Source organism: Toxorhynchites rutilus, chromosome 1 (genome assembly GCF_029784135.1).
Source record: "Toxorhynchites rutilus septentrionalis strain SRP chromosome 1, ASM2978413v1, whole genome shotgun sequence".
Lineage (NCBI taxonomy): Eukaryota > Metazoa > Arthropoda > Insecta > Diptera > Culicidae > Toxorhynchites > Toxorhynchites rutilus.
In genome coordinates this window covers 121,898,036-121,923,876 of record NC_073744.1, presented here as the reverse complement: position 1 = coordinate 121,923,876, position 25,841 = coordinate 121,898,036, and the positions used below count along the sequence as shown (strand labels likewise).

The following is a 25,841-nucleotide window of genomic DNA, read 5'->3' as shown; positions in this document are numbered from 1 at the left end:
AATGGAATCAAAAATACAAGTTTTTAAAATCTGCATTTAGGACGATTCCTTTTGGAATTGCTGACCTACAAACGTACAAAATGCTAACGTACAAAGTGCATTAAAAATGAACATTCCTCATTATTTTTAATGCACCCTTAATATAAATGCGCGAAATTAATTTTGTTCAAAGTTTTAATTTTACTTCCTCTATTATTAATGAAACATGTGGGATAGGTGACAGGACAGACGAATGAGATAGGTAAAGCGGGGCAGAAATTGCACTAAAAAACATAAGATTGGCGTTAGGCCATCACTCAAATTAGAATGTAAAAACAAAATCTATGAATTCCGTGTGAAACTTAAAAGAACTTCAATCTGTAACTGCAGATTATTGATTAAAGTAATTAGGTCTAAAGAAATACAGATAAACCTGTAGTCCTATAAATCTGTATAAATCTGTGGAAACCTTTTTAAAAGGCCACGAATAATTATGTTGTGTTATTAAGCATTCGGATTTATATTTGAATAATACGCGAGCAACAACTTGTTTCATTAATACAGTAGGACCCCGATTATCCGCGAAATAATCTGGCAATGTAACCTCGGATAACTAAAATCGCAGATAACGCAATAAAGAACTAAAAATGAAGCGCAAAATATATTTTATTTATGTTTTATATATTTCTAAATATATTTTAGCATGTTTTATCGATACAGAAATCATTCAACTATCCATCTGCAAGATCGTGTATACCAGAGGACAGATAATGTGAGAGCCACGATCAAACAAAAGATCAAGAGCCTGCCACTCACTCACAAATTTCGGAATGTTCTATAGAATTACTATAGAACTCGCTTCATCTAGGTTCTAGGTTCTACTACTGACTACCTGATACAGAGTGTGCAAGATTAATCAGGAAATTGTAATAATTGAAAAACTTTGACAATACTCATCCGATCGGCCCAGTTGTTGCAGTTGAAAACTCGCAACGATATAGGAACGCTTTACATCGGAAATAATCAATCAGTTCTGTTAACTATCAGATACGACACTTATCGAATGTCTGCAACAAATCAGCTATAATATGCTAGACCACTTCCATGTCATTCCGAAAAAAAAAATGAAATCAGGAAGAGTGTTATCAACTATAATTGTTAACTTTGTTCAATTATTTATTTTAATCTTTTAAAAATCCAATCAAAAAGGATATTTGGCTAACGAAAAAAGACAAAAAAACATCATTATTTCACACTAAAAACCAGAAATATATTCACTGACTGGTACTTTAGTTTCACTTGCAGTAATCACCCATCTCGGCGTGATTTTAATAAATCACAGACCTACCCGGAAAACATCACTCCAACAGCGGGAACGAACTATTACAAAACGGTAATAAACAATTTCCGTATTCTATTACCATCCGCCCGCCCCAAATGTTACCGTTTCGACTATGCTTTTCCGCATACCGCTCTCAGACTTGGCTGGCTGGTTCCAGAACCAATATTCGACTAGCCGTCTGCAGTAAAAAAGCAGCATAAAGACGCATGGAACAAAAACAAAAATCTCCAAAGTCGAATCTCAACGATAACAACAACAACCACTTTGGCTCCAGCAAGAGAGAGTAGATCTACCGAAGAGCGCCGAAGGACGGAGGATGCTGCGGTGTGCGGCCGCCAGAGACCCCCTAGGACTGGAGAAATAGAGTGGAAGAGAGCTTTCACGAGAGAAGGTCTGGGCAGCATTTTGGGGGAGGCCTCGTTGGGTGTAATCATTGGTGACGGTGACGGGGAAAGTTTTGGTCCGACAACGACGACGACGACGATGATGTTGGCCGGAGAAAAAATTGCCGCGAACAGTACGTAAATGATTCTCTTCATCAACGGACGCAACGCGTTTCGAGTGTGTTTTGCTGCGTGTTTTCGTCGGTTGCGTCACGCGTATCGCGAGAATATCGGCCACACGGGAACGGGTTTCGGGTACACGGGCGCTCGTTTCGTTCCCATCTCGCGAATAGCGGTTAGAACATAACGGGAGGCCGCGCTTGCCTGTCGAGTACCGAAGGTAGAAGATTCAGTTGGGCAATTATTTGGTGACAACCTGTGGAATAGTGCGGTGTTCGGTTTGGTTGATACCAATCATATTCGATATCTGGTTGTAACGCAGCTTGAGCTATAAAGTAGAAGAAAGTTCGCCAACTCGTCACTCGCGCAGTGTTACCAGACATGCATGGAACCTTAGGCTATATGTTGCAAGCCTATATCGGATATGGTTGAAAAATTACATCGTTAAACTATTTGATAATGGTTTGCTGGCCCTGAAAAGGACCGCTTTGTAATTTGGTGAACAAAATTCCGTTGGGTAACTTTTGTTCACTCTACCAGTGTGATGATGACAGAAGGATGGTTATTAGTCGTTGGATGGTGTGTGTTACGATAGAAGATGCCGAAGTGGAATGCGAAGTTTGTTAGGAATTTTGAGTTAAAATTAATAATAACACCTATCTTTCACGTTTTTCACTTTCGAAATGTTATTGAAATCCACTAATTTAGATGTTTCACAACTATATTCTGACGGCGCCAGTGGTTGTATGGTTAGCGTAACAGCCTCACAATCCGATCGGCCTGGGTTCAATCCCAGCTGGCGTCGTTGGGATTTTCTGAGGCGAAAAATCTCTGGTTACGTCTTCCTTCGGAGCGGAAGTAAAAGAAGTTGGCCCGGCTCATGAGTTGTTGAGTCTGATACGTAGGAACAGGTGGAGTCGCCTCCCTGATGTCGGTGATTGGCACTAAAGTGGCGGAAATAGGCCGACGAAAAATAAGCGAAGATAAAAAAAAAAATAAATAAAAAAAATAAACTATATTCTGTACTAAATTTTCTCATCTTTTAAATGGAAGCAACAGAATCGTTCTATGTAGCGTTACTTTCGAATTAGAGCCAATTTGACTATGCCGAGCCCTGATATATAACATTCGATTATATACAGTGGGAATCGGAGACTGTATATAATCGAGTCCACCCTGTATTTGCAATGTTGATTTCCCAATGCACCTTGGTTTTGGTTGCTATTGCGAATCGGCCGATCAGAACGCGTAATTTGCATTGAGATGATGATTAAGATTTTTTATCATTCGATATAAGTTTCATGAAATATATTACATTTTTAATTTTCACTGTAATGAATTGTCATGGAGTGCCTAAATCAATTGATGCAGAATTCTCGTAAATTTATCAGGAAATGACTGAGCGATATTTGTTTAAACGGGACTTGTATCTACGATTTCGATCAATCGGAATGAGGTATTCCCGTTTAGACGAGGCGATCTTGCGTAGTGTTAACATCCATACTTCACACGCTAAAGATCACGAGTTCAATTCTCACTCCCAACATTCTTCCAAAATGGAAGGTAAAAAGTGACGAACCAGCCAAAAGTGTTGAAGTCACTATAATACAGAAAAAAAATATTCCCGTATGGAAAACGGTTAAGATTTTTCAATTGTTCGATAGAGATTCATGACATATATCATTCCATTCAATGTAAAATGTTATGGAGTGCTAAACTCGATCGACGCAAAAATCTCATGAATACATCATGAAATGACTGAGCAAAATGCTTTTTAAATTGGAAATTTTTCACAATGCGATCGATTTTGGTTTTCAATTTGTACCCCTAATATATAAATAAATTAAATTTTATTTTTCTTCAAAGTATCATCGTTTGTTTATTTGAGCTTTACTTTTCACACCTTTCATCGGACTTCGTACCGCTGTTGTATTCACTCTCTTTGATGCTGAAAGCCAACATTTTCTGACTTTTTTTTTAAATTCCATTCAACGATCGCCTGAATACGCATAACATGACCGAACGGTAATTGGGGAACTTTTTTTGGAATAGATTCCGACGGCATTGCTCTTCTTATCCAGTGAAGCCTCCTGTATGGGACATAGGTCGGAATTTTCGGTTCATCACTGGTTACCAGACTGGGAAGCAAGTTATTACGCTCGCTTCTTTCCAGCATTACTTGAGAAAACTCAACCCGTCTCTGTAATCACTACTCAACACTTTTGATAACATATGGACGGCCTGATCGTGGCAAGTCCGTGTAACTTTTATCTTTCAGGAACCCAGTATACCACTTCCTGCATGTTTTGATATTAACAACAGGCCGTATGTCCCGAGTCATAAAAACATCGGATAATGATTCTTAATTTATTTCTGGTCAAACTAGTCCGCAGATGTGTGTTTAGCCGGGCACTTGCGGTTCGACAGTTCACCTATCTAGTCGCTCTAAGGCTATTTGAGGTTCTGCAAGTGGCCTTGGCTTGATTGGTTCAATTATAACCACCATTACCAACGGTTCCTGTACAACCCGTGGTTCAGACGATTAGAGGGTACGCCTCCATTGTGTCGTATCAGGTGGACTTAGGACTACCTGAGGGCATGCTAGTTGCTGATTGGGCACCTGAATTGCCCTCAGCGGTTCAATCAAAACCCGTGGCTCTCGAATCTCGATTATTGAGATGATGTGCCTCCGCTGATTCTTATCCAGCAAGTATGAAGCTACCTGAGACGTTGGAAATAGCTGAACAGGCATCTGCCTTGCCTTCAATTTTTGGGATAGATCGATCAATGTTCTGTTTTCGCTCGCTCCTTCCATTCTTCTTTTGTTTTGTTTTACTGTTTCACTCATTTGTAACCCACGAGTCGCTAGAGAAATAATGATTCACTGTGTCAAGGCTCCGCTGTAGCACAGTAAGGTCAAAATACTTTTGTAGGGTGTCATGACCCCTTACAGGTTCCGCTAACGACAGAGTATCTTCTAACACCCCCTTGGCCATTGATCCCTCGGCACGGATACCTTGGAATTAAGGTTACCCACAAAATTTTACAGAACTTGGGGATAGGTTTTGACTCCAACGCTGCTCATCACCGGGCTTGCGACCGGCAATAGAACTTCTCAATGATTTCATGTTTCCAAACATCAATCGAGGCCAATCGAGGAAAGAATCTGATACGGGGTCATAGCAAAACACAGATTGGTAACAACTTTTGCAACGCATTGATACGTATAAATCTGGATTCATGAGGCAAAAGCATAACTGAATGTTCAACCTATTATGTACGGTATTCATAATGGAGACTCCACCTCCTTAAACAGGAGTGGGCTGTTCGGAGTCGATAACAATATATCTTTAGAGTTTCTCTTGTACCATGTGATCGAGGTTCTAGCACCGTCAGTTATGAAAATGTTGAACTCACGCATCTCTTAAAAAGAGCGAAAAATCTTGATACTAGTTAGATCTGAAAGTAGTCATATCACTAGCGTTCGTAAACGGCATCAATGACGCGAAAATAGACCGACGAAACCACGTTTACAGATATTTCGGAATAATCGAATCAATTCTATCTCGGTAAGAATATGATGAAATGAAAAATGTTTAGGTGTCAAAATTATTTCTTGCACATTCAACAAAAAAACAGGAAGTGAATTATGTCTGTGGTATAACCGCAAGGTTGACGTAGGGCTATCGTTGATTTAGTGATCATTTGTTTGAAGTTGAATCTGAATCCATTCCGAATGAATGAATAAATGTATATTTGGGGGACTTCGAAAACGAGAGCGTTCGTTGGAGGCACAATGTTTTATGCATCCAATATTGGATACGAAAATATTCTACTGATGGGGAAGAATAATCTTTAAAAGCTTTCCTGTTAATTACACTTGATTGAAAAATCACAAAACAAAATGCATTTGATCGCAGTATTATATGAAGAGAAAACATTAAAATAAACTCTTTCGATTGAAGGCAATTTTCAATTTCAAGGGGGACTGGAAGATTATTTTTCAAAAACGATAACATCTTTTCAGATTCTTCTCGATGCTGGATAACAACCGAACGAAAAAAGTTCCGCGCGTATGTGTGTGTGTGGCGGCTGCTCCCATGCCTCAAGCGGAACCATTTTTCGATGCTGATACTCTCTTGGTCGCCTTCTCTTCTCCTCCAGATGGATCGGCTTTTCTGCGCTCCCTCACAGTTCAAAACAAACTGAATGCGTTTCGGGGCAGGTCAGGTAATGAATCAGTCGATCCTTCGCTTTCCAGCTTGTCCAGCAACGATGTTGTCCAGTCGGTGTCCTCACGAAAAATGAATGCGTTTCACCACCAGAATATCGCTTAAGTATACTTTATGTCCGTGATTGAATCGAGAGAAGGTGTGGTTTACGACGGCAATTTGGAAGGCAAACTAGAGGCGAATGAACTCTCTGAGTTTGAAATTTTTTCTCGACTGAGCAATAATTGATTGAAAATTATTTGATTTTCGCGATGCGAAACATTTTCTGTTGCGCGCGCATCCAATATTGGATACGAAACCATCCTGATGGGGAAGAATAATATTCAGAAGCTTTCCTGCTAATTGCACTTGATTGAAAAATCACAAAATCAAATGTATTTGGTCGCAGTATTATATGGATAGAAAACATTAAAATAAACTCTTTCGCTTGAATGTATTTGTCAATTCCAAGGGGAACTGGCAGATTATTTTTTAGAAACGATGACATCTTTCCGGAATCTTCTCGATGCTGGCTAACAACCGAACGAAAAGAATGCCGAGCGTGTATGTGTGTGTGGCGGCTGCTAATGGTACTTTCTTGGCAGCTTTTTCAGTGGCATCACTCTCCTCCTGATGGATTCCCTTCTGGCCTAAAGTGCACAAACCGTCTCTTGGTGACACCGTTCATCAGCGCCTCCATGATGAACTTCACCACAATCGCTGTTCAATTAGGCTAGGCGCAAATTGGGAAGCGTATAGCGCTCGTAAGCGAACGCGAGACTACCAACACGATTCATACGTGCCACAAACGTAGCGTGGTGGAGCGCATATTGAGTTTGATGTAAATAACATGCCACTCGCATACAATGACTGATTAACACAGAGTTGCGCGATATATTTATTTACTAACACAATCACCCGACCTGTACATCCATACAGTGTCAAACCCACGGCGCTATATGATTGTTCACCAACACAACTACCACAACCGGCATGACCAGCACGAGAAACTGTGGTTCAGCCACAGCGTCGCGCGAGTCGTGTCTCACGAGCGCTCCACCATCTCGCGTCATCTGGCCAATTTGCGCCGTTCTATCTGTTTTCATTAGCCACAAAAACAGGCGCAATATCGCGCCAAGTTACTCGCGCTATATGCGTCTCAATTTGCGCCTTGCCTTACAACTGAGTGGATTCCGAGCGGCGCTCGCTTATATACCGATTGGTGATTTCAATAGCCTGTTTTGAAAGCAACTTTGAGGCTATTGAAACAAGTTTTTGGATCAAAAAGTAACAAGTATATAACGCGTAGACATTTTATCTTTCGAATGAAGTGTTTATCATACCATTTCGTTCAGTTGTTTAAGAGCTATTAACGCTCAAAATCTCGGTCTCCAGCGTAACGCTTTCGTTTTCGAAACTTTGTTTTTACACCCCGGTATAGGAATGAAAGACGTTGTCTTACGTCAAAATATTGAAAAAAAATCTTCGATGTGATTTTAACGAATATTGGAACGTCTTTCGCATCCCGAGTCATCCTGCCACCCATCTTGAGCTTTTGTTTGGCAATTGCCCAATCTTTCTAGTTTGGGTGAACTCGGGGATAATAGAATGCGTCATTTTCATTTAAATTCACTCCATTTTCACGATACCGTGATATCTCATTTTCACGATACCTCTTGGCTGATCAGGAATTTTCTAGAAAATTCTGGACGTCTTCTTGAGCCGTTGTATTGTAGAACTTTCGACCTGGAAGCTTCTCAAAACCTTTCTTCACGTACATCGTCCATCAATAAGCAACCATAGTCTTTCATTAGAACTTTTTTTGTTTTTGATGAAAAATCAGATTTATCAAACCAATAAACTTTTTTGTTATTATATTAATGAAACCAGCAAGAAATTATCCGATCATATCGTCGAAGTCAACATATTTAGCAAATTCACTTTCAATTGACAGTAAAGCTAATCATATTTATTGCGCCTGTCTAATCGGTGAAATAATTTTTGATTAAGTTCATTTTTGAGAAACTTCTTTAACAAGAGGCCACAGAAACTCACGCAATTAGTAGAACATCCAGCGCACACCAATGATTGACATTGTGCATGTTATTTTCAGTGACCTTCAAGTGTCGTCGTTTTCCGTTTGCTGTCAGATGCTGATAACATGTGTCGAGCTTGAATGGCTGCGAAAAAAATAAGCTTCCTTCACGCTGTATTCTCTTGTGTTATAGTTCACGCCCGGCGCGCACAAAACTTCTTTAGCTGTGATCAGTCCTTCGTAGTTCATGGGAAAGATCAAGAAGATCCGAAAATGGGTTCCACAAGAGCTGAACGAAATAGGAAAAGCAAAACATCACATGTGAAATGCTGCTCACCAGGGCCAAAAAATGGCGACTAAAAAAAAGAATTAATTACGTGAATCCTAAGCGTCAAATACTTTAGGTAATTCCAGGGGAACCATCAACATCAGTTGCACGGCCAAATCGCTATAGACGGAAGGCAATTGTTTGTGTTTGGTGGGATCACAATCTGCTATGAGTTACTCAAACCTCGCGTTAATATTGAGCGCTACCAACAACAAATGATCAATTTGAATCGAGCTTTGGATGAAAAACGACCAGAGTTCCATAAAAATAACCACTACCTTAGCCCCCCGTACACTACGCCACTGCTCGGAAGGCCAAATAATAAGCATCATAAGCATTCACATCCCCTGGGTTTATCTAAGTAGTTCTCAATACTTCAAACGCAACCACCAATCATTCGCGGAAACGGATGAGGGCGTCGTGCACCAATAAATTTCAGATTCATCCAATTTAATCGATTTTGTGATTTTTATGCATGATCAATTCGGATTTTCATCGAAGAATTAATATTAAGTACAAAACGAATCGCAACGGAATTTTCACCACCGAAGAAGCTGATATCGAAATCTTTTTATCTTTTTGAAAAACCGATATCGAAACCTAGTATAGTCGATCTCAAGTGGCACCACAATAAAATGAACAGTGATTGCTGTCTAAGTGACTAGAGTCTTACAATCACTCGCTCATTATAATTGGCAACACTGTCACCCGCAAAAAACAACAATTCCGCAATATAAATGCGAGGTAATTTGAATGAAAAATCTGCGACACGGCTGTATTTGGTAATTTCCTCTATGCATTACATCGACAGCATGTGGTGTTTAGCTATCGAGCGATCAACTTATATTGACAAAAACAATAACATCGCAAAAAAACGCAAAAAAAAACACCAAGCGCAAAAACAGTGCATTAAATTGCATCCCATATTGGTACTGCCGCTGTGACCAGCTGCATGTGCTGTATCGTTCTTTAGATTCGCTGTTATTAGATGATTATCCATTAGCCATATATGATTTTGTTTCTTTTTACTATGTTATGTAAATTGGACCTCCTCGACTTACTTCAGTTAGTTTATACTGAGAGGAAAATATCTCTCATATTTCAATGTTGCCTGTATCGAAAATCAGCGGTTGGAGCAAATTGACAATATTTATCGTCATTATTGTAAATCTCCCGAGGCTACAAAATAGTGTTTGTCCAAAAACATTTTGGTTGATAATCTAAACGTGAAATACGGCTTCCTTTGAATGGGTAAAAAACGTGCCAGCTGTAATGTTCAAATACGGCAACCCTAATGAGTTCAACGAAACCAAACGATGGGAGGCTGTCGAACGGCTCCGAATCGTAATCTGTCGTCTTTTCCACAAAAATATTTTTCCGTCTTCAATTCCGAAACTCCTATGCGAAAGTGTTTTTGCAAATATGAAAACAAAATCCAAAAGCGATGAATTAAAAGAAATGATGTGAAACCGAATCAGCGACAACAAATGCAGCAGTAGCATCAGCAAAGATCGGTGAATGGGAAGCGGGACCCTGTGAAGTGAGCGAAGGGGTTTAAATATCTGCGGTCTCCTGCGGAGGAGCTTCGGTCGATTCTTGGTGCGCCCCAAAGCAGCAGTTAAAATAATGGTTATTATTGCATGCTTAAAGTACCGTTCAATTGTTGCTAAATGTCCCCCGAAATGGTGATGACGGCGAAGATAGTGAGATTGTGACGATAATGATGAGGCAAATGAAGATGATTCGGGTGGTGAAAACAAGCAAATGTGATCCAATGTGTACTTAAATCTGCCAAAGGGAATGGTATTATGTTTTTTTTTTATGACGAGTGAGTGAAAAGGGTGCTCATTGAGAAGTGACGATCGAATCAATAGTCACAGATGAAGTTCATTTGAATATAACCGGAAAAAAACAAATAACGTCATGTAAAATTACCGCATAACCGCAGAGGAAAAAACCGTAATATCACAACAGCCTACTAGAAATACTCTGACGCGAAAAAAACATCGTGGGTATAAATGTCTAGTAAAAAAGCAATGTTTTCATTAATCTAGCATTTCCAAAAATAGCCAAATGTCCAAACTAAACTACCCATAATGTGGAAATTTCTTCAGATCATGGTACAATAGTTTTTTCTTTCTTTCTGTATTATACTGGCTTGCAACACTTTTGACTGGTTCATCACTTTACTTTCATTTCTGAAGTATGTCGGGAGTGAGAATCGAATTCGTAACCTTTAGCTTTTGATTTTTTTATATGTCATTTGTTTATTTAGGCTCATTAGCATTTTAGCAGTGACAGAGCCGAATTTTTCATCGTGTACATGTCACATGTTTATCATATCTATAAATAGCACATTACACAGTTGCCATTTTTCGGCGAAAGAGTATTCCTTCTATACCATTGCTATATGATACATTACACAGTAGCCATTTAGGCGTAAGAGTATTCTTTCTGTTCTTCCATTGTCCAGATAGACCGGATAGCTTACTGAAGGATTGTATCCTATATTTCAAACTAACCGGGAAATCAGTGGAACACAGGTTTGCTTGCGAGAGACCGCCGACCGATTACGCTTTGCTTCGTAAACCAGTAAGCCAGCTTCAGAGAACAGTCTTTCACTGTAAGCACTACTGCAGAGAGCTGAATGATAAACTCTAGCAAACTTTGTCAATGCTGATCACCAGACGTAAGAATCGTGATTACGATCGATCCGAAATATTTTCGCAAAACAGTAAATTTCGTTAGCAATGGGATTTTTTTCCTGTCGCGTTGTCGCTGTCATTTCCGTTTGCCACTTCGTTGAAACAGTCCCAAAAGGTGTGGTGAACTTCGCGTGTAAGGTTTAACTCAGTTTCGTCTCTTTTGCTTCATTTGATTTCAATTGTGGTGAAGTAAGTGTACCCTCTCTCAGATTATCATCCCTGAAGACAGTTCCAAGTTTTGTAGTCTTGAATGAAAATAATTGATTGATGTTCTTTGCTTATTTGAATTCGTAGTACTTACTCTTTCTCGACTAGTTTTAAGATTATTTCAATATATCCATAAAAATTTTATAATTTTTATGGCTATAATGTGGAAATCAAAGCTCCATCTCCAATATGGACGCTGCTGAATTGGAATATGCAAAAATCGAAGACGAGCCAAGAAAGTACCTGCGTAGGACCCTTAACAGAGCTGAGCACGATGGTCCTCCGGCGAGAATGGGGTTGGTGTAGGGCCTGCAATCCATCCGCAAAAACGCAAAGCACAGAAATCTTCGCAAAGAAATTCGAGACAGGACAATTGGACTAGACCCACGCAAAGAACACGGACTAGAGATAGGAAACTAGGGACATGAACTGCAACTTGGGAGTACCCAAATTCTTTAGGAAATTTTGAGAGAGCGCAGGTTCAACATCGTAGCGCTGTAGGAGGTGTGCTGAAAAGGTTCGGTGGTACGATCGTTTCGAGGTGGCTATACCATCTTCCAGAGCTGCGGCAATACACACGTTCTGGGTACAACTTTCATCTTGATGGGGGAAATCTTGGCGCTAACATCTATTCAGACCACTACCTGGTGATGGTCAAACTGCAGTGAACAACGAAGACGTAACACTCCCGACGATGGGTAAATTTAGGGACGCCATTAATCAGCTAAAGAATCCCAAAGCAGCTGGCAATGATGGTTTCGCAGCGGAGCTCTTCAAAGGAGGTCCGAGAAAACTTGTAGAGTGTATGCATCGGTTGATAGTCAAGCGCCGAGTGCTCAGAACAATATAGGGGAGACGGATATGTTAAGGAAAACTTCAATTGTATCTTTGGAAACTCATGTTTTCCAAAACTTAAAAGCAGTTTCTTACAGTTCAATATACTGGTTCTCGAAATAATTGGCCAAATGTTTTAAAAACAGTTGTTTTTTCATGTTTTTTACTGAAGTTAAAACAAGCCGAAAAGTAGAAAATTTTTATCGATGCGGTATGGACATGTAGTGGGTGGGGAGTATGGACAGGTCAATAATATATATAATTCTTTGATCGACTTCTTGATCAGTAGGGGGGGCGGGGTGAAACGGCCAGCCTAAGCATGGGGTACAATCAAACACAATGTATACCAAATTGAAGCATTTCATTATGTCAGCATCGATCTTTAGAATGTTCTCCACAATCACGTTGATTTTCAGAAGGTTTACTTTTCATTTCATAATGTTATTTGATAAATTAGAAAAGGTATACAAATGGGGGTACTAAAAACATGCGTTACCAACGTTACCCGGCCAACACTAAAGATATAAAGGCCACTGTGTAGAGGATAATTGTTTCCGGAAAAATTGTACTACAGATCAAGGCCATTGTATTATGAATCAAGTGTGGTAAGAATGGGATGTGTTATTTTCTTTGAATGACCTATAACGTGCTTAACCCTTTCATTACGGCAGTGTGCTTCGCCGAAGTGCTACCCCTGTACGGAGCACTGCGCCGAAAAGTATGCACATCGAGCTGGTGTGATCGAAGAGCAGTATGAATTTCATGTCGTCTGAAGACGACGCTCGTACACACAGCTCGTCGCGCGGATGTCGTCTATAGACGACGCTCGTAACGAAAGGGTTAATGCGCAACCCTTATCATAATAAAACATTATTATATTTGGCATCTGAAAATAAATCAAATTTAACATGAATGCGCCTTGAGTTGTGCAACCTACAATTCAAGAAGTGATTTTCTCAATCAATTCGTCAATTACGTGCGTGAAGTCAACGTAAAGGAATGAAATGTCAAATATTCTCCCATGGAAATCGTATGGTAGCATTCACATACACCATCACCGGCTATTTTGAAGTCGGCAAAATAAGTCCAAGAGAATAGTTGACGGAACGATGACGCTATATGTGTAGCGCACTTTAGTCGCAAACCGTACAAAACTATCGGCCAATGGAAAGTCTGCATTCAACGGGAGCTCTTAGTGCATGAGCGCAACAAAATTAACTCGTTTATCGCTGCCGTATTGCCGCTGCTGCCGCTTCTGCCACTACATGCTGAAACAATGGCCTTAGCATAGCTTAGCGGTTAGAAAATGAATGATATTTGCGGAAAGCAACTGTCAAACTTCTTCAATTCGGCTGGCGGTAGAATCACAAGCGGAGCGCCTTAAAATGCAATTTTTGCTTGTATTCAAATTATATGACTCTATTACTCTGGCCATTTGAGGAGCACAAATAGGATCAATCAAAACGAGGCACATAGAACGCTTGACATTTTACAATTATTCAATTGTTTATCCCAAGAAAAATAAAATGTTATTCATTGTGATAGATGCGTAGAAATATGTCCTATCAATTGATGCAAACATCATTGCAATCTATTCAGAAATGCTCGAGTTACAATCATTCGAAATCTTTCATTTTTTGCTACTTGTTTAGTGCCTATATTTTAATTTTACCCCTTATATCTTCCGGTTAGACGTAGTCCCACGTCAAAACAACAGCAATGGTTTTCGTTTGAAACAAATAAAAATCTTGCTGTTAATAAGTTAAAAATATATAAAATAAGAAAAGGCTTAATCTCAGCATATGTAGATGAATTCGAGGTTTTCTCTCATTCATTCTCATGTACTTGTTCGACTCGGAATGCAGAGTTAATACATTCATGGATGCCGTATATATGCTAATTAAAGTCACGTTTTGTTTGCAGTGTATTCGTAACTGCAAAAAAGTGCATGTTTTGAACAGTGTTCAATATTTCGAACAGAAATTTCCGGGAAAGTGGTAAATTGGAAAAAAAATCTTAAAAATTAGCGGCGCGACAGTAATCAAAATAACAACAATGGCCTATGCGAAGGAATATTTTCACAGCCTGGTCGCTACTGGGTTAACAATGCGAAAAACGTTCACAGCTTACCCGAGACAACCAACCCTAGAAGACTGTCCCGAGCAGGACCCGAAATCTTCGAAGGTGAAAAATGAAGACCTACTCTACTCTCAGCAGCTTCGCTTCGACTAGAACTGCTTCGGCAGTCGTCGGCAACAAAAAGTGACTTGACTAGAAAATGAATTGATTAGCGTTGATAGCGAGGTTATTTTAGCTGACCCGACTAATGAACACAAATCTGCCTCTTCATTCAACTGACTTCAATCCACACTTCCATTTCCCCCCTGACACTAATTTTATACCCGCGTACGCAATCTTATTTTATGTCCATATAAAGAGGAATGAAAATTTGATTTCTGATGCAAAAAAGTATCCCCATCAGCCCCATGGACGGTTCATTGTCTACCCATCGTGAACTCAAACCAACAAACTTAGACATTTATCAAGTATGTAAGGTCCTCGCGTTAGTATTAGTAAATAGCGAGCAAAATAGCGCACTCACACTGCACGCTATTTTATACGTGTGAGTAATTTTCGTGTACGATACAAAAAAAAGACGGGTGGGTAATGTCGGGAACATAACCGGAGTGACGTAAGACTATACAAAGGGGACAGCTTTTGTTAAATATATATTTTAAATATATTGTTTTATTTTCTTCTCCTACGTGAATACCTACCTATCTACCTGAAAAATGGATTAGTTTACTGTTTACTCTTTATGAATATGTTGATGGTTCTGAAAAGAACCTTTGGTGTTGTGTTTTTGTTATCACTCGATATTCCCATCTTGTTCGGTTAAACCTTCCTGTTTAGCTATTGCGTTTGCCACTCGCCACAGCTTTCACAGTTGGAAAATTTCTTCCCATCCAGCTTGTGACATGTTGTTCAGTAAATTACATTTAATGCGACGTGCCGGAGAAACACTTTGACTCTCACTGAAACTAATTGTTGCCTTGATTAGCGCTGAACCGAAGCTGTTCTGTTCTTGATGCGGGTTTTCTGATTGTCGTGAGCAGCTTTGCAAGCCAACTCGAGCACTCCGACGGCCGAAACTCTATAATCGCTGTTAGGTATACTGGTGCTCCGGCACCAATCCGTTCGGCCTAGTTACACTTGCGGAGCAATCAGTGAATGCGACCAACAGGGAACTGGAGACCTGCACGGTTCGAGTGAGACTTTGCCTTTCCGATGCCGTACCACCACACGGGTTTACGGTTTGAAAGAAAATAAGATATTTTTTTGGGGTCCGCGTGTTTTATACTCTAGCGGTACACACTCACAGGATAGAGACAAATCGGCAGACTCAGCCAGAGGGGCGAGTCCAACGAGACGAACGAATGAGCGTTAAAAGGGAGCGATGGCAAAAAAATACATTCATTACAATTTGTTCGCTCGTTGGATTCACATGCAGGCTAAAAAGGGTCCTTTTCAGGATCACAAAATTATCTTCAATCTAAATAGTTTATTGTTTTGTTATCACTCGATATCCCCATCTTGTTCGGCTAAACCTTCCTGTTTAGCGATTTGTTGCCACTCGCCACAGCTTTCACAGTTGGAAAATTTCTTCCCATCCAGCTTTGTGACATGTTGTACAGTAAATTACATTCAATGCGACGTGCCGAAGCGCCACTCAGTGTCGCATTGGAGGCGATTTTAACCTGTAATTGAACATTTGCGATGACAGTGGTACAGTGTCGACTTTCAATGTGGGGTCATAATTTGGATCTCTATGTTTACAAAATGTCCAACTAAATAAGTCCCATTACATGTCCGTCCAATTAGCTAAATGTCGAACTAATTGTAAATTACTGTACTTTCAATCTGGAAACAATTTAAGAATTGGTGAAAATTGAATAATCAGGAAAGTCCCCAACTATCAATAAGCTCAGAACAACTGCCAAATTCACATACTCATCATATCCTGGCAAACAAATTATGAAAAAATCAATTTGTGTTTTATTATTATTTTGGATATTGTTTTAGAAAGCATTAAACTGTATTTCCTAAACTCTTTTGGGAAGGTTTAATGGCCCTGAAAAGCGCCTTGTTTTATGGAATGGTTAAAATTTAGAAAACTTAGTACTCGTGGTTTTGAAAAAAAACATTTAGAAGAACAAACTTTTTTCTTCTGCTACCTGATGCCGTTTTGCGATTGCGTTTGCCACTCGCCACTCGCTGCAACTGCCTGTTGTCTTGATGTCCACCGAACCGAATGTGTTCTGTTCCGAATGCGGGTTTTCTGATCGTCGCGAGCAGCTTTGCCAGCTAACTCGATCACTTCGGCGGCCGAAACCATATAACGCCGGCTAGGTGGACTGGTGCACTGGTACTAACGCGCTCGGCCTAGCTACCCTTGCGGGGAACTCCAGATCAACACGGTTCGAGCGGGATTTTGCCTTTCCCTTCACTTTTCCTCCTTTACCATGTCCAGACATGGCTGCTTGGGTTGGTTTGATGATGTGTTGTGATGCGAACCGATGTGGTGTACGGTTTGAATGAGAATGATCGTTACGGCAGCGGAGCGGGGATTTTTAAGCTGACTGGCTGGCTCGAGAATTACGCATGTGTGAGACTGCGACTAATGTTTCGTTCATTTTTTTCTTTTTCCTTTCCAATCGTGCTTCATTCTATTTCGCTGCTGCTCTGGTTGCCCGTTTTGGTCGGTACGATTTGAGGAGCACAAAATGGACCAATCAAAAATGGGCACATAGTGCATTTGGACAATGCTTGATATTTCACAATTATTCAATTATTTATCTCAAGAAAAATGAAATGGTATTCATTATGATAGATGCGTAGATATATTTCCTATCAATTGATGCAAAAACCTTTGCGATCTATTGAGAAATGCTCGAGTTATAAGCGTTCCAAATCTTGCATTTTTTCCTACTTGTTCAGTGCCTAGATTTCCATTTCACCCCCTATATCTTCCGGTTAGACGTAGTCCTACGTCAAAATCTAGCTCACCTGTAGCGTATGTCAAACCACGTTGAACTCAAACATCGATGCATGCACACGTACATGGGAGAGAGAAAGAGAGGAACGAATTCGTTTTGGTGGAGGTCACTTCAAAATGCAATGAGGACAATTTGACTAGGGAGAATGAAATGATATAGTCGAGTCGGTAAAAGAAGATAGCAACTAAACGGCCGACTGAGTGTTTAGTTGTTTTGGCGGAGAAACTGCGTGCAGAAGCCAAAAGTCATTTCCGACTGAATACGGATATAGTCAGTCAGATAGCCAGCTGACTATCCTCAGTTGACTATGACTATGCCGAGCCCTGATCACTAGAAGGCAGTAATCATAAAACGAATGCATTAAGGGGAGACCCCTCTCTGGAAGGTCGAAAAATAATGAATTTTCGAGAATTTTTTTCTGATGTTAGGAATATAGTGGTGTTAGGGTATTTTGGTTATTGCTTAAGGTATATTTCAAGATGTATTTTCCATTTTTTGACGTAGGACTACGTCTTTCATTTCTATACCGGGGTGTAAAATCAAAGTTTCGAAAACGAAAGCGTTACGCCGGAGACCGAGATTTTGAGCGTTAATAGCTCCTAAACAACTGAACGAAATGGTATGATAAACACTTCATTCGAAAGATAAAATGTCTACGCGTTATATACTTGTTACTTTTTGATCCAAAAACTTGTTTCAATAGTCTTAAAATTGCTTTCAAAACAGGTTATTGAAATCACCAATCGGTATATAAGCGAGCGCCGCTCGGAAACCCACTCAGTTATAATTGAACAGCGATTGGAGCATGTTGTCGCTGTTGTGGTGAAACTAACTTCGTTCATCATGAGAGCGCTGATGAACGGTGTCATCAAGAGCCTGTTTGTGCACTTTAGGCCAGAAGGGAATCCATCAGGAGGAGAGTGATGCCACAAATGGTTCCCCGGGAAGAGATCGGAGCAGCCGCCACACACACACATACACGCGCGGAACTCTTCGTTTGGATGCCGTTCAGCATCGAGAAAATTCCGGAAAAATTCACTCGTTGCTGAGTTAGCATTAACCAATGGTGGGCTTCGAGTATCGAGGAAAATCTGGAAAGAACTAATCGTTGCTGAAAAATACTTTGCCAGTTCCCCTGGAATTGAAAAATACATTGATGCGAGAGAGTTTATTCTAATGTTTTCTTTCCATATAACACTGCAACCAAATAAATTTGGTTTTTTGATTTTTTAATCGATCACAATTAACAGGAAAGCTTCTGAAGATTATTCTCCCCCATCAGTAGAATATTTTCGTATCGAATACATTTTGCGCGCGCAATGGAAAATGTTTCGCATCGCGAAAATCATATAATTTTCAATCGCCGAAAGTTTCAAACTCAAAGAGTTCATTCGCCTCTAGTTTGCCTTCTAAATTGCCATCGTAAACCACACCTTCTTTCGATTCAGTCACGGACAAAAAGCATACTCAAGCGATATTCTGGTGGTGGAACGCATTCATTGTTAGAGGCGAATGAACTGAAAAGTTTAAAGCCTCTCTAATCCAACATCATCATCATCATGAAACGCATTCATTTTTCGTGAGGACATCGACAAGACAACATCGTTACTGAACGAGTTGAACGAGCTGGACGAGCTGGATGGTGCGGGATCAAGGGATTCATTACCTGGCCTAACCCAACCTGAAACGCATTCAGTTTGTTTGGGACTGTGACGGAGCGCAGAAAGCCGATCCATCAGAAAGAGAAAAGAAGTCGACCGAGAGAATACCAACATCGAAAATTGGTTCCGCTTGAGACATCGGAGCAACCGCCACACACACACACACATACACGCGCGCAACTCTTTAGGTTTGCTGGTTATCGAGAAGAATCCGGAATGAAGTGATCGTTGCTGCAAAATAATCTGCCAGTTCCCCTAGGAATTGAAAATTGTGTTCAAGCGAAAGAATTTATTTTAACGTTTTCTATCCATATAATTAGCATTAACCACTGGTGGTGGACATTCGAGAAGAATCCGGAAAGATATTGCTGCTGCAAAATAATCTGCCAGTTCCCATGCAAGCGAAAGAGTTTATTTTAATGTTTTCTAACCATATAACACTGTGACCAAATACATTTGGTTCTATGATTTTTCAATCACGTGTAATTAGCAGGAAAGCTTCTGGAGATCATTTTTCTTCACCAGTAGGATATTTGCGTATCCAATATTGGATGCGTAGGACCTTGTACCTCCAACGTAACGCTCTCGTTTTCGAAGTCCCCCAAATATTCATTTATTCATTCATTCAGAATGGATTCAGATTCAACATCAAATGATCACTGAATCAACGATAGTCCTACGTCACCATTGCGGTTATACCATAGATATAACCCACTTCCTGTTTTTTTAAGTGCGCGAATAATTATTGTTACGTTGTTGACAGCTGAATGCCCAGATGCTGTCTGAAAGTCGATACCTTGTTGGTGGTATCTATTCTGAAGCAACGGGTTGTCGCAGAACGAATTCCAATGAATATTTTGAAACTTTAGGACAATACCTAATAGGTTACATAGGGTTTTTTTGAAAATTCTAAAAATTGTCATAATGGCAGCCATTTTTGTTAAAAATGTTAAAAATGGCCATGTTTTGTTAAAAATGAGTTATTTTTCGTGAAAAATCGCTGTCCAGAAGCTCATAAAAAATCGAAAAAATTAGATATAAAAAAAATTCAGCCAAATCTGTCGAGTGGATCCTGAGATGTCGATACCATCAGTCGAAGAAACATAGCTTCGCGAAAAACGCGTTAAAAACAGGAAGTGGGTTATATCTATGGTATAACCGCAAGGGTGACGTAGGACTCTCGTTGATATAGAGATCATTTGTATGAAGTTGAATCTGAATTCATTCTGAATGAATGAATATTTGGAGAACTTCGAAAACGAGAGCGTTACGTTGGAGGCACAAGGTTTTATGCATCCAATATTGGATACGGAAATATCCTAATCTGAAGAATAATCTTCAGAAGCTATCCTGTTGATTGCGATTGATTGAAAAACCACAAAACCAAATGTATTTGGTCACAGTGTTACATGGATAGAAAACATTCAATTAAACTCTTTCACATGAATATATTTTGAAAATTCCCAGAGGAACTGGCAGATTATTTTCAGTAACGATTAGTTATTTCCACATTTTCCTCGATACTGGAAGCCCACCAGTGGTTAATTCCAACTCGATAACCACCTGTTAATAGCACTTGATTGAAACATATTTGGTCACAGTGTTACATGGATAGAAAACATTCAATTAAATTCTTTCACATGAATATATTTTGAAAATTCCCAGAGGAACTGGCAGATTATTTTCAGTAACGATTAGATATTTCCACATTTTCCTCGATACTGGAAGCCCACCAGTGGTTAATGCCAACTCGATAACCACCTGTTAATAGCACTTGATTGAAACATATTTGGTCACAGTGTTACATGGATAGAAAACATTCAATTAAACTCTTTCACATGAATATATTTTGAAAATTCCCAGAGGAACTGGCAGATTAATTTCAGTAACGATTAGTTATTTCCACATTTTCCTCGATACTGGAAGCCCACCAGTGGTTAATACCAACTCGATAACCACCTGTTAATAGCACTTGATTGAAACATATTTGGTCACAGTGTTACATGGATAGAAAACATTCAATTAAACTCTTTCACATGAATATATTTTGAAAATTCCCAAAGGAACTGGCAGATTATTTTCCAGCAATGATTAGATCTTTCCGGAACTTTCTCGATGCTGAATGGCATCCTAACGAAAAGAGTTCTGCGCGTGTATGTGTCGATCCTTCGCCGTCCACCTCCTCCAGCACGTTAGGCAACGATGTTGTCTTGTCGATGTCCTCACGAAAAATGAATGTGTCTCACCACCAGAATATCGCTTAAGTATGCTTTTTGTGTGTGATTAAATCGAGAGAAGGTGTGGTTTACAATGGCAATTTGGAAGGCAAACTAGAGGGGAATGAACTCTCTGAGCTCGGAACTTTCGGCGACTGAGCAATAATCGATTGCGGGCGCATACAATATTGGATACGGAAATATCCTACTGATGGGGAAGAATAATCTTCTGAAGCTATCCTGTTAATTGCGATTGATTGAAAAACCACAAAACCAAATGTATTTGGTCACAGTGTTACATGGATAGAAAACATTCAATTAAACTCTTTCACATGAATATATTTTGAAAATTCCCAAAGGAACTGGCAGATTATTTTCAGTAACGATTAGATATTCCCACATTTTCCTCGATACTGGAAGCCCACCAGTGGTTAATGCCAATTCGATAACCACCTGTTAATAGCACTTGATTGAAACATATTTGGTCACAGTGTAACATGGATAGAAAACATTCAATTAAACTCTTTCACATGAATATATTTTGAAAATTCCCAGAGGAACTGGCAGATTATTTTCAGTAACGATTAGTTATTTCCACATTTTCCTCGATACTGGAAGAAGCCCACCAGTGGTTAATGCCAACTCGATAACCACCTGTTAATAGCACTTGATTGAAACATATTTGGTCACAGTGTTACATGGATAGAAAACATTCAATTAAATTCTTTCACATGAATATATTTTGAAAATTCCCAAAGGAACTGGCAGATTATTTTCAGTAACGATTAGATATTTCCACATTTTCCTCGATACTGGAAGCCCACCAGTGGTTAATGCCAACTCGATAACCACCTGTTAATAGCACTTGATTGAAACATATTTGGTCACAGTGTAACATGGATAGAAAACATTCAATTAAACTCTTTCACATGAATATATTTTGAAAATTCCCAGAGGAACTGGCAGATTATTTTCAGTAACGATTAGATATTTCCACATTTTCCTCGATACTGGAAGCCCACCAGTGGTTAATGCCAACTCGATAACCACCTGTTAATAGCACTTGATTGGAACATATTTGGTCACAGTGTAACATGGATAGAAAACATTCAATTAAACTCTTTCACATGAATATATTTTGAAAATTCCCAAAGGAACTGGCAGATTATTTTCCAGCAATGATTAGATCTTTCCGGAACTTTCTCGATGCTGAATGGCATCCTAACGGAAAGAGTTCTGCGCGTGTATGTGTCGATCCTTCGCCGTCCACCTCCTCCAGCACGTTAGGCAACGATGTTGTCTTGTCGATGTCCTCACGAAAAATGAATGTGTCTCACCACCAGAATATCGCTTAAGTATGCTTTTTGTGTGTGATTGAATCGAGAGAAGGTGTGGTTTACGATGGCAATTTGGAAGGCAAACTAGAGGGGAATGAACTCTCTGAGCTCGGAACTTTCGGCGACTGAGCAATAATCGATTGCGGGCGCATACAATATTGGATACGGAAATATCCTACTGATGTGGAAGAATAATCTTCTGAAGCTATCCTGTTAATTGCGATTGATTGAAAAACCACAAAACCAAATGTATTTGGTCACAGTGTTACATGGATAGAAAACATTCAATTAAACTCTTTCACATGAATATATTTTGAAAATTCCCAAAGGAACTGGCAGATTATTTTCAGTAACGATTAGATATTTCCACATTTTCCTCGATACTGGAAGCCCACCAGTGGTTAATGCCAACTCGATAACCACCTGTTAATAGCACTTGATTGGAACATATTTGGTCACAGTGTAACATGGATAGAAAACATTCAATTAAACTCTTTCACATGAATATATTTTGAATATTCCCAGAGGAACTGGCAGATTATTTTCAGTAACGATTAGTTATTTCCACATTTTCCTCGATACTGGAAGCCCACCATTGGTTAATGCCAACTCGATAACCACCTGTTAATAGCACTTGATTGAAACATATTTGGTCACAGTGTAACATGGATAGAAAACATTCAATTAAACTCTTTCACATGAATATATTTTGAATATTCCCAGAGGAACTGGCAGATTATTTTCAGTAACGATTAGTTATTTCCACATTTTCCTCGATACTGGAAGCCCACCAGTGGTTAATTCCAACTCGATAACCACCTGTTAATAGCACTTGATTGAAACATATTTGGTCACAGTGTTACATGGATAGAAAACATTCAATTAAATTCTTTCACATGAATATATTTTGAAAATTCCCAGAGGAACTGGCAGATTATTTTCAGTAACGATTAGATATTTCCACATTTTCCTCGATACTGGAAGCCCACCAGTGGTTAATGCCAACTCGATAACCACCTGTTAATAGCACTTGATTGAAACATATTTGGTCACAGTGTTACATGGATAGAAAACATTCAATTAAACTCTTTCACATGAATATATTTTGAAAATTCCCAGAGGAACTGGCAGATTAATTTCAGTAACGATTAGTTATTTCCACATTTTCCTCGATACTGGAAGCCCACCATTGGTTAATGCCAACTCGATAACCACCTGTTAATAGCACTTGATTGAAACATATTTGGTCACAGTGTAACATGGATAGAAAACATTCAATTAAACTCTTTCACATGAATATATTTTGAATATTCCCAGAGGAACTGGCAGATTATTTTCAGTAACGATTAGTTATTTCCACATTTTCCTCGATACTGGAAGCCCACCAGTGGTTAATTCCAACTCGATAACCACCTGTTAATAGCACTTGATTGAAACATATTTGGTCACAGTGTTACATGGATAGAAAACATTCAATTAAATTCTTTCACATGAATATATTTTGAAAATTCCCAGAGGAACTGGCAGATTATTTTCAGTAACGATTAGATATTTCCACATTTTCCTCGATACTGGAAGCCCACCAGTGGTTAATGCCAACTCGATAACCACCTGTTAATAGCACTTGATTGAAACATATTTGGTCACAGTGTTACATGGATAGAAAACATTCAATTAAACTCTTTCACATGAATATATTTTGAAAATTCCCAGAGGAACTGGCAGATTAATTTCAGTAACGATTAGTTATTTCCACATTTTCCTCGATACTGGAAGCCCACCAGTGGTTAATACCAACTCGATAACCACCTGTTAATAGCACTTGATTGAAACATATTTGGTCACAGTGTTACATGGATAGAAAACATTCAATTAAACTCTTTCACATGAATATATTTTGAAAATTCCCAAAGGAACTGGCAGATTATTTTCCAGCAATGATTAGATCTTTCCGGAACTTTCTCGATGCTGAATGGCATCCTAACGAAAAGAGTTCTGCGCGTGTATGTGTCGATCCTTCGCCGTCCACCTCCTCCAGCACGTTAGGCAACGATGTTGTCTTGTCGATGTCCTCACGAAAAATGAATGTGTCTCACCACCAGAATATCGCTTAAGTATGCTTTTTGTGTGTGATTAAATCGAGAGAAGGTGTGGTTTACAATGGCAATTTGGAAGGCAAACTAGAGGGGAATGAACTCTCTGAGCTCGGAACTTTCGGCGACTGAGCAATAATCGATTGCGGGCGCATACAATATTGGATACGGAAATATCCTACTGATGGGGAAGAATAATCTTCTGAAGCTATCCTGTTAATTGCGATTGATTGAAAAACCACAAAACCAAATGTATTTGGTCACAGTGTTACATGGATAGAAAACATTCAATTAAACTCTTTCACATGAATATATTTTGAAAATTCCCAAAGGAACTGGCAGATTATTTTCAGTAACGATTAGATATTCCCACATTTTCCTCGATACTGGAAGCCCACCAGTGGTTAATGCCAATTCGATAACCACCTGTTAATAGCACTTGATTGAAACATATTTGGTCACAGTGTAACATGGATAGAAAACATTCAATTAAACTCTTTCACATGAATATATTTTGAAAATTCCCAGAGGAACTGGCAGATTATTTTCAGTAACGATTAGTTATTTCCACATTTTCCTCGATACTGGAAGAAGCCCACCAGTGGTTAATGCCAACTCGATAACCACCTGTTAATAGCACTTGATTGAAACATATTTGGTCACAGTGTTACATGGATAGAAAACATTCAATTAAATTCTTTCACATGAATATATTTTGAAAATTCCCAAAGGAACTGGCAGATTATTTTCAGTAACGATTAGATATTTCCACATTTTCCTCGATACTGGAAGCCCACCAGTGGTTAATGCCAACTCGATAACCACCTGTTAATAGCACTTGATTGAAACATATTTGGTCACAGTGTAACATGGATAGAAAACATTCAATTAAACTCTTTCACATGAATATATTTTGAAAATTCCCAGAGGAACTGGCAGATTATTTTCAGTAACGATTAGATATTTCCACATTTTCCTCGATACTGGAAGCCCACCAGTGGTTAATGCCAACTCGATAACCACCTGTTAATAGCACTTGATTGGAACATATTTGGTCACAGTGTAACATGGATAGAAAACATTCAATTAAACTCTTTCACATGAATATATTTTGAAAATTCCCAAAGGAACTGGCAGATTATTTTCCAGCAATGATTAGATCTTTCCGGAACTTTCTCGATGCTGAATGGCATCCTAACGGAAAGAGTTCTGCGCGTGTATGTGTCGATCCTTCGCCGTCCACCTCCTCCAGCACGTTAGGCAACGATGTTGTCTTGTCGATGTCCTCACGAAAAATGAATGTGTCTCACCACCAGAATATCGCTTAAGTATG

The 25,841-nt window shown here is 39.3% G+C and overlaps 1 protein-coding gene across 8 annotated transcripts in view; it reads left to right on the top strand.

Annotated features, from left to right (window-relative positions):
- The window catches only part of LOC129762280 (monocarboxylate transporter 12-like), a 660,562-nt gene that overhangs the window by 494,680 nt on the left and 140,041 nt on the right, over positions 1 to 25,841 (top strand). For 2 of the 8 annotated variants that reach the window (XM_055760409.1, XM_055760408.1), the window contains exon 1: positions 1,854 to 2,044. The exons of the other annotated variants lie outside the window; for them this stretch is intronic. The gene's annotated coding sequence lies outside the window, so the exon portion shown is untranslated. Of the gene's footprint in view, positions 1 to 1,853; positions 2,045 to 25,841 lie in introns of those variants that run through there. 8 annotated transcript variants of the gene reach the window in all.